Source organism: Lygodium microphyllum, chromosome 11 (genome assembly GCF_053477565.2).
Source record: "Lygodium microphyllum isolate KBCC chromosome 11, Lygodium_microphyllum_v1.1.10, whole genome shotgun sequence".
NCBI lineage: Eukaryota > Viridiplantae > Streptophyta > Polypodiopsida > Schizaeales > Lygodiaceae > Lygodium > Lygodium microphyllum.
The window spans coordinates 126574778-126584261 of record NC_141145.1 but is presented as its reverse complement, the minus strand read 5'-3'; positions in this window follow the sequence as shown (position 1 = coordinate 126584261).

Sequence of the window (9484 nt, the reverse complement as noted above, 5' to 3'; positions counted from 1 at the left end):
TTTTAAGTAAAAGCATGGTGTTGAATTTTATGAAGTCTTTTCTCATGTAGTCAAGATGACTACCCTATGCTTGGTTTTGGCTTTGCTTGTGTAGTTAGATCTAGACCTTTATTAGATGGGTGTGAAAACAACTTTTTTGCATGGGGACTTGCATGAGGATATCTATATGTAGTAGCCTAAGGGCTTTATGAAAAAGGGCAGGGAACACCTAGTGTGCAAGTTGAGAAAGAGCCTTTATGGCTATAAGTAGATGCCTAGACAATTGTACCAAAAGTTTGATACTTTCACAAATTCACAAGGATATGCTCGCAGTGATATGGATTCGTGTTTATACACAAAGAAGGCTCGTGATAATAGTTTTATTATCTTGGTACTTCATATCAATGATATGTTGATTACTAGGAGAACTCATGAAGAGATGGATGGTCTCTGAAGACTCATGTCAAGAAGAGCTTTGAGATGAATGGCATGGGACATGCCTCATATATTCTTGGCATGCGCATCACACACGATCTCTCTAAGGGGCTACTTTACCTGTCACAACAGAAGTACATAGAAAAGGTGCTGGTGTGATTCCATATATAAGATGTTAAGCCTATTGGCTGTTCTTTACCTTTCCATGTGAAGGCTAGTCAAACCAATTTTCCCCAATCACATGAGTAGAAGGCCAAGATGGCCAAGATCACACTTATGTATATGCAGTAGAGAATTTGATGTATGCCATGATAGCCACTCATCTTGACATAGCCTTTGCAATGGGAGTTAGGCACACTATGTAGCTACACCTAGGTGACGACATTAGGATGTTGTGTATCATGAGGTACCTAAAAGTCATTGTAGATATTTGCATTTGTTATGGTGGCCAAGATACTACAGTTGTGAGTTACATTGACTTCAACTATGCATGATATGCAAATAGTGGAAAGTCCAGCTCTAGGTATGCCTTCACTTTTACTGAGGTGTTGTTTCTTGGATGTCTAGGGTTGTAGAGGCAATCAACTGCCAAGACCCACGGACCACTTATTGTTTCAAGCGTTCCAAGCCGAGCACTAATGGCTACCTCTCACATAATAGACGCGCTATCTATCTCCGAGTGTAGTGAGCTTACCTTCATGCCTGATCGAGTTGCCTCCTCTCTCGAGCACTCCAATAGCTCCATGATCCAAGTGCAAGCTTCAAGCAAGCTCCATTTTCCAAGCTCCATTGCCATGAGCAAGACAAGAGAAGAGAAGAAGAGAGGAGAAGATGGAGAGCTTCTCCACCATGGTCCCTCACACTCTCACACTCCCTCTCTCAAGCACATGCTCAAGCAAGCAAGCAAGAAGAAGAAGAATAGGGCTACTTTTGGCCACACACAAGAATGAGCTCTCATTCATCTTTTGAACTTTATATACAAAGTCCTAAATCCCATTTGGATGGTTATCCCCTTTTTACATGGTTGACCATAGCCTAGGCCATTTTTTCTATTGTCCTCTTATCTTCCTAGCTTCCTTCCTACCGTCCATCTACCTTTACAATTTGCATGGGTGAGATCCTAACACTCTTAAATTAAATCGTGGTGCGTCTTGCGTTCTTTTAAAAAAGCATTGACTTGCAGTTTTTCTTGTGCATCTCTCTCATTGATTCAAGACTTTTCTGCACTTCTTGTGTTCCATATTTCTCATGGCACGTCTTCGTTTCCCGTTTCACTTTTGCCTTGGCCTTATCTTTTGCTTTAGATTTTCCTAATTTTCCACCTTATTTGTTTGAGGGTTAACATTACCCCCGTCTTAGGGGAGTGCCAGTCCCATGGCACTTGCTGATGGTGAGGGGGATGGTGGTGCGAGGATGCTAGGGGTTTCTTGAGGTTATGGACATACCATGGTGGGGGTGTGTTGGAGGAATTTCTGGACCGATTATATGAGTGCTATTCAATTGGCCAAGAATTCGGTCTTCCATGCGAAGACGAAGCACATTGAGGTGTGTTACCACTTTATACGAGAGGTTGTACGAGAGGTCATTGAGGACAAGTCCATTGAGCTTGTCAAGATCTCAACTAACCAAAATCCTGCAAATCTACTCACTAAAAGTCTCTCAATGGAGCGCTTTGCCTTCCTTAGGAAGTTGATGGGCATTGGATGAGATGACGTCTTACCTCATCCTATTGTACTTATGTACATTTGTACTTTTTCACATTTTTATTGTTCTCTCCTCACTAGGGACACATTGGCCTTTAAGTGTGGGAGGTTGTTGGGGGTAAAGCCACTTGTGCCTAGCCACCCGTGTATTAGTTATGTTGACAGTACCCACATACCCACACACCTATACTTTGCAAGTGGCTGGTGCCCATCACTGTCACTTAGTTCTTTATTCTTTCAGTGACATTTGAATAAAGGGAATGCCGAACACACATTGTGACTGTTGGAGTTCCCACATTGTGTGTGTCTCTCTCTCTTACTCTTGCTCCTTCCACCAAAGCTCTTGCTTTCGGTCCATGCTTCCACTTCAGGGCTCATTCCCTTCAATGATGTTGTATAGTATTGACATTATTGCATAGCTTCAAACCCCTCGATGCCATGTTCATCATGATTATAGTAAATAGAACCACATGGGGCATTTGTTAAGCAACTATTTTTTTGTATCATGTTTCTATGTATCTAAGAGTTTTCTAGCTATTTTGGAAGTGGCAAAGGGTTTGCAAAGAATACATGTAAAGAATGTACCTACCTTGGTTGAAATTCCCTTTGTGATATGTGCATATGAAGCTTAAAGTAAGTATTATGCAAGATCATGGTCAACGTATAGAACCATAATGAGTAGAATGGACATGCTTCTCAATGCAAGTAGCCACCCATGCATGTCAATGGTTCCTAATGCAAGTGAACCACCTATGCATGTCCATATGTAAAACCAGTTTTCAATTCAAAACTTTCCTTGATGTCTTATCATAATGTGTATTACTTTTAACATCCCCTCACCTCCCTCCCTCTCCCCCTCCCCCTCCCCCTCCCCCCTCCTCTCCCCTCTCTCTCTCTCTCTCTCTCTCTCTCTCTCTCTCTCTCTCTCTCTCTCTCTCTCTCTCTCTCTCTCTCTCTCTCTCTCTCTCTCTCTCTCTCTCTCTCATGTATGTATGTATGTATAGCTTCACAGATTTGATTTAGAGTCAACAATGTTTAGGCAAGTATCCCATCATTTTTACTATGTCCCATCATTTTTACTATCACTGATGTATATTTAATATACACCACCTATCACATAATGATTTGCCTGCTTTGTTAAAAGAAAAGTGATCCTATGTGCATACTAGTATTGGGTTCGTAAGCTAAGTATGGTGAGGCTAGGTTACTTGCAACAAGGATAGTGAGGTAAATTCCAGTGTGTTGAAGATAGCCATGAATACAACAAAATGTATACAAAGCATACTATAGCCAACGTGCCAAGTAGCATTGATAGATTTCATTTGCAAGAGAAGGAAAGACATGTTAAATATTACATTGATACCTCTGTGTGTGTGTGTGTGTGCGCACGCGCGCGTGTGTGTGTGCTAGAAAATATGCATCTTGAAGTTTGAAATGTGGATTATCAAAGACATGCTACACAAGGGGTGTGCGTGTTCAAATATGAATTAATAAATTGTCAAATAACATGCTTAGTTGTAATTGGATATAGCATCTACCTAAAGATCATAGTGACTAATGCATGTATTTGTGTATTTATGCATTCTTATTAATGTGAAGGAAGAGATTAGTATGATTAATAAAGTATGTATATGTGTGTCTACGCATTCTTATAACTATGAAGGGAGAGATTAGCATGATTAATAGAGTATGTATTTGTGTGTCTATGCATTCTTATTAATGTGAAATGAGAGAATAATAATAATAATAAACAATCCCCAATGATTATTAGCTCGAGTTGTCATTAATACTTTGGTAAATATATTTCTAAACTAACATGTATACATATATACATAGTGAGTGTGTATATGCTCAATTCTATACATGTGCAACTAGATCTCTATGTACAGATAGACTATCAATAAAGAAACTAAAATTTAACTCAAGTTTTTAAGCCTTTATACATCTAGCCTAAGTATGCATGTGAAGCATGTTGTGAGATGCACCTACCTTGATGTTTTGCAAGCCAAAAAAAAAAGTCCATGCTATCTAAAAAATGTGAAGCTATTACATAAGCAAGATCTATTGCTATCCTCCCTATCACAAGTGAATAAATCAGACGTTGGAGTTGGGCTTCTGTGTCATTGTTATAATGTTAGTATTATGAAATCATTTCAATGTCATATAACACACACACGCATGCACGCACGCACTCACTCACTCTCTCTCTCTCTCACACACACACTCTCTCTCACTCACTCACTATCTCTCTCTCTCTCTCTCTCTCTCTCTCTCTCACACACACACACACACACTCTCTCTCTCTCTCCCCACTTTACTTGGCTATGATCTTTATATGGAGTTGAGGCCCATGACTAAGTAGACAAGGCTGTATGTCTATAGTACGAAATTTCCATACTCCCTTTGATGAGGTATAAGTCTAGACCTTTTTTCCTTCTAACTTTGTGTACATTGATCTATTATTCTTGACTATGAGGATGTGGAGAAATTGTTGAAGTTTACAATAACCAAATAATACACTAATAACTTTTCCATGCACAATATCATAGATGTACCAATTCTTGCCGATAAAACACATTTTCCAAAAAGAAGGTATTTTTAAATTTCTATTGTTAAACCATACATCTTTGCGTTTTTGTATCTTACAATTAGCCTTAGTTTGCTTTATATTATCTCACTTTTGTCCTGGCATTCAATGCCTAATGATTGCAATTCATTTGTTTCACATTTGCAATTCTTTGGCATTAAATTCCCTAGGAATCCTTGAAAGGTGTGCTGTTTTCCTTTTGAGAACTATAATAGTCATTGATAATAAATTTGAGTATTGAAAACTAAGAATTGTCACCTCTTTACTTTGTTTGATTTTGTGCATCCTTGCATGTATGTCATATGGACAATGCCTCCTCCATGTTTCATTATGAATCCTTAAAAGATGAGATCCTTTTAGGTTGAAAACCACATCTTTTGATAGTATACATTGTATGATTTTAAGATAAATAAGCTAAAAGAAACAAGTAGCTTTATAATTATGCTTTTGTACACAAAATATGGTCAACAATAAGGGGCCCATATTGTGATACTAAAGAGTACTTTAATGATTCTGTGTGAATCACATTGTTTAATTGAGTTTTTGTGAGCAAAGGGAAGTGACCACCTACATAGCTACTTGCCTTTGGTCACAAAAATGTGAAGTGAGGGAGGCATAGCCTTGAGAGCTTTGCAATGACTCCAACCACATGAATTGTGGTCTTGTAAAAAAGAAAGTAAAAAACCCCACTATATGTTTAGTATATAAGAAGCATATATAAAAGCCTCAATCAATTAAGATTTTAGAAACTCCATACATGACACACAAGCATAACATGCATACTTAGTAGTAATAGAGAAAGTATCTTAGATTAAATGGACCAATGATGTATAGTAGATAGCCTCATATACTTCTAACAATAACATGAATTTTTTCCCACATCCTACTCTTTGCATTGGAAACTTAATAGCTTTGTCAACATGGGATTGCAATGTAACTTTGGGCTTTGATTGTAAGAACTTGAATTCATAGGCATTTTCTTGTGCTTACTAGCACCCAACCCCCTTGACAAGCATGCATCTGTAAACAAAGTACCAATCCTTGTCTTTGTCTTTGTGCATTTCAAGATATAGAATCCACAAGCTCTTCATTATCATATGAAGCTACAGCTAAAAACTTATTATGAACACAAAATGCATCAATCAAAGCATCATTGTGTTCCCCGTATATTGGATCTTCAATCTCATCATGATCGCCTACATTATTTGAGGATTCAAGGGTAACATACTCCCAAGAAGGAACATGTGTTATAATTCAATACCTCCTCCAAAGGCCTTGTATACAAGCAACTACAAAATAATGAAAGTTGCCTATCCATATAGCCTTTTCATTTGTGAAGGAGTAGCCAAATACATAATGTACTCCATATGCATTAGGCATAGGTTTGCAATCCCAATGCATAAATCTATCCACCTCACCTTCCTTAACCTCCCAAAACACTTCAACAATGTTCATAATTTAAAATTATATCTAATAGTAGCCCCTCTAGATATGGTTTATCTAAAAAATGGCCCCATATCAATAGCACATTACAACTCCATAGAGTTTGGCTTTAGTTACTCTTAAGTCTCAAGCCTGTTTATAATAGCACCTACATCATCATGCTCTCTCTTTTTGTGATCCAAATCTAAAAAATGATCTATCATTTTTATGCACATCACTCTCCTTTAATCATTATACACGTCACTATCCTACATCGATTTAAAAAGTAGAAAGGCCTCTTTGCTATCTGAATTGTGATGCTCTACCATGTAGCTACACCCCATATTCAATTATATATATTCCTAGCTCTTTTAATCATCGACAAGGAAGCATAAAACAATATTGAACAAAAAGGTGATGATGCCTTTTATCATCAGATATATAGAAAATGATAGTATTATTGGACATTAGCTACAAAACACATATATGAGATGTGGAGAATGATTGTAACTTGGCTAGAAAATGAATTCACAGCCTGTTGTTAACCCCAACACAAAGAAAGCAAAAGGAAATAAAAAAGACGCAGGGCAAAGGCAGAAAAAAGGTAGCCCAACTGAAGAAAGAAGAGGAGAAAAGGCCAAAAGCGCAAGGGCAACCTTAAAAGTCCAAGGCAAATGCAAAAGGGGAAAAGTGCATTTTAAAATACAAATGCACACCTTGAAATCTTGTAAAAGAGTGCCAGGCTTTCTCTTGTGCAAATTGTAAAGATAGACGAGCAGTGGAGAAGAAGCAAGAAGGATAGGAAGGAAATAGGAAAAGAGGACCTAGGCCAATGGCCGGTTATGTAAAAAGGGGATGACCGCCCAAGGAGGAGTAGGGCATGTATAAAAGCCAAAAAGTGGAATGAGAAGCTCATTCTTGTGTGTGGCCAAAAGTAGCTCTCCTCTTCTTCTTCTTCTTCTTCTTCTTGCTTGCTTGAGCTTGTGCTTGAGAGAGGGAGTGTGAGGGTGTGAGGGAGTGAGTGTGTGAGGGTGAGGGACCGTGGGGTGGAGAAGCTCTCTATCTTCTCCTCTCTTCTTCTCTTCTCTTCTCTTCTCTTCTCTTCTCTTATCTTGCTCGCGGCGATGGAGCTTGGAGCTTGGAGCAGGAGGATCGAGCTTGCTTGAAGCTTGCACTTGGATCGTGGAGCTACCGGAGTGTGCGGGAGAAGAGGTAACTCGATTGGCATGAAGGTAAGCTCACTACACCCGGTAAGCATGAGAGCGCATAGGCTATGTGAGAGGTAGCCATTAGCATTTGGCTTGAAATGCTTGAAGCAATAAGCAGTCCGTGGTCTTGGCGGTTGAGCGTGAGCTCCCACTACATTTTGGTTCAATTGCCAGGACCAACAGATTCAAGCCTCGAGTGCTTGCCCGCTCCACATCGAGCATTGAAGTAGGGTTTTCCCCGAACTGGTGCTTGAGATAGGTAGGAAGTGAGGGGGTTGAAGATGGTATTCGATCTCCTTGGCAAGTAGGTTTTTTGCTTTTTTGAGGTTTATGTTCTGAGATGGAGTAGTGTAGGTATTTACTTTGTGATTTGGATGCATTAGAGTAGGAGAAAACAAAGAAAAACAAAGAAAATAAGCATTAGGGTTTCTGCTGTCAAAACAGGGAAAGAGGGTTTGATTTGCTTGCCGATTTGTACTTTGGAGGTTATTTGCTATTCCAGGGATATAGAATCCTTCATTCATGTCTATTCTTGCATTCTGGAAGTTTATGTGACCCCTCAAGACCAAAATCATAAAAAACGAATCATTATTAATCAAATCTACCAAAACTGCGCTGCGTTTGCCGTCTGAATGATGGTCATTCTGGGCCGAACCCCACAATTGGCCCTCGGCCCAAAAACTCATTCGGCCCGGTCGGCTGACTCGGCCCATTCACATTCGGCCGTCGGCCCGCATAACTCGGCTCTAACTTTGACTCGGCCCGTCCGAGCGATCCACTCGGCCCTCGGCCCACACCCATTCGGCCCTCGGCCCACTCGGCCCTCAGTCGGTGGAATTTGGGACTCGGCCCAAAAACTGCAATTTTTTCAGAATTCCATTTTGGCTAGAAATTGAGTTGCCACCACCAAAATAGACTCCAGAAATCGTATACAGCCAAAGGCACATCATATATCTATCACTAGGCTAAAATCCACAACAAATAGTTCAAAAATTAGCTACTAGAGGTCCTCCCAATCATGCATGGTATTTACTGTAACGGCCCTTTGGGCCGGAGGACCCGGACCCTCACAGAGGGGGCCCCCTCCGCACCTCCCCCAGTAGGTTGGAGAGAAAATGCGCGCCGTAACAGGTCCTCCAGATTAGGCCCTAGTGTAGTAATGGCTCTACACAAGCATAGATATTCACTTGCAAAGCAGCAAACAGAAGCCCGTACCCAAACAAAGACAAACAAAGACCCTAGAACCTCAATGTGCCAATCTAGCCATCAAGGGCAAAAAGGCCACACCACAAGAACACATGTACATTGTGTTCAAACTGTGTCTAGTTGAAGCAGAATGCAACATCATCAAGCTATCAATGCGAGGATGACTACACATGACAGTCCTGACAGTAGATGTACCTTGAGTAGTGCTACACATACGACCCAATACCTTAGTAGAGAATCCACGTCTGATTGTGCAGTTAGGGACTCAAAGGCATGTATCAGAAGGCTTGAAGCTGTAAACCAAGTCCCGAAAGATGAAGACATAGTGCCACATACTTATCTTAGGGTCAAACTCACTGCAAAAAGAGAGCATAGCATTGATGCTCTCATTGATGAAGGAGCACATTTCAATATCTTGACTTACGAAGCATGGACTCTACTAGGTCATCCAGAGCTCAAACCGACTGATGCAACTCTTAATCCTTATTATGGGGAACACTCACAAGCACTTCTAGGGAAGTGAAGAATCCTTGTAACTATTGAAACAGAAAGCTTGCCAGTCATGTTCTATGTTCCTTCAAATAGCAAGAATTGTGGAAAGGAAATCCTCCTAGGAAGGCCCTTCAAAAAGGCAATGAAGTGTGAAGCCGGCTATATAGCACAGAGGATACACCTAACACTACCAGGTGTGCGGATAATCATGACTTTTAGCAAGGGTGACCTCACCAAACCTCGAGGGAAGGGCAAGGAGCATTCTGACATACCGAGCAAGCCTAGTAATGAGAGCAAGGAGTTGTTGAAAGAGTTGATACAAGCGCAGGTTGAACGGAGAGAACCAGTGAGTGAGGCCATACTTGAAACAAAAATGTTAGGAGACAAGGCCAAGGATAGGGTTTGGACTTACAAATATCGTAGAAGACCACGAAAGAAGCCCAAGCCTTATA